At 36.3% G+C, this 1367-nt stretch overlaps 1 protein-coding gene across 2 annotated transcripts in view; it reads right to left on the reverse strand.

Moving 5' to 3' along the window:
* The window catches only part of TMEM39A (transmembrane protein 39A), a 33942-nt gene that overhangs the window by 25977 nt on the left and 6598 nt on the right, over nt 1-1367 (reverse strand). The window lies entirely within an intron of this gene.

Consider the following 1367-nt stretch of genomic DNA (forward strand, 5'->3'; position numbering starts at 1 on the left):
CATGATCTCCTACATGCTGAAAACTAAAATTTCTCTCCATAGAGCTCACTGCTGAGTTAAAACTCAGACCATGTTATCAAGCTGTATACTGTACATCCTGTGTTCTTCCTCCTGTAGATCTGACCCTAGCTCATGTGCCATCCAGTTAGCTGCCCAAATAAGAAATCTGGGAGTCACATTAAAACTTTCCTTCGGCCTCTCCATATCCAATCACTCTCTGAACTTTATATATTCCACTTTATAAAACTTTTTTCAAACTGTACCCTTTTCTCTAAACCCCATTACCTTAGTTCAAGCAATTACTATATTTCATCTAAACTACTGCAGTAATCCCCCTAAATTCAATTCCACTTTCATCAAATCCTCCAACCTGCCTTCAGAGATCTTTCTAAAGTGAAACTCAGATAGTGTTTCTCTCACCTAAACCCCTTTAATGCCTCTCTACTGCCAATAGGATAATATCCAACATTTTTTACTATGTCCCATGAAGCCCTCTGCTTAACAGACTAGCTTCATCTCTTACCGATATTCCACATGCACCCTATACAATATCCATGCTATTTGCTATCAGTGAACATACATGCTATTCTTTTGTACACGCTATTCCTTTTACTGGCAACACCCTACAAAACTACCTTCCTTAACCCCTCAAAAATTTACTGAAAAAATCCTTCAAGACTTTAAAATGATCAAGCATATCCTCTATAAAGCTTACTCTGACTCACTCAAAACTGATTCATCTCTCCTCTGTGCCATCATTACAAATAAACTATGCTTTTGTGCTGGGAAAAATAGAAGACAGCAAGAAAAGTGGAAGACCATAAGTAAGATGGATTGATGCCATAAAAGAAGCCATAGGCATGAGTCTATAGGAGCTGTCCTGTTGAGTACAGAACATTGTGGACATTACTCACTCATAGGCTTACCAGGAGTTGGACCTGACTCAACAGCATGTAACACATGCCTTTATTACTACACTTTTCATACTACTATGTAACTTTTGTATACATCTATGTCTTATCTTTCAGATCATGAACTTAAGGACAGAGAGTATACTTTTCCTAGTTCACTACAAATATATACCTTTAGGTTTGGAAGACAGCAGACCAATACAGTCATGAAAAAGAGAGATCTCTTATAACACAAATTAAAATATACAGGTTTTAATCCCTAACTTCTTGCTGTTTTTTCTTCCAAGCTGTTTTATAGCTATTTCTGACCTATAAGACAACTTGGAAGAAAAAAAATTATAGAACAGGGGTAGGGAATAAAATTTCCCATTATTTATATACCTGAAAATAGTTACAGAGATATAAGAGTCTTCTATTGCTTACAGAACAAGGAAAAGAGGCTTGATTTGGATATTT

Source organism: Pteropus alecto, unplaced genomic scaffold (genome assembly GCF_000325575.1).
Source record: "Pteropus alecto unplaced genomic scaffold, ASM32557v1 scaffold251, whole genome shotgun sequence".
NCBI classification, from domain to species: domain Eukaryota; kingdom Metazoa; phylum Chordata; class Mammalia; order Chiroptera; family Pteropodidae; genus Pteropus; species Pteropus alecto.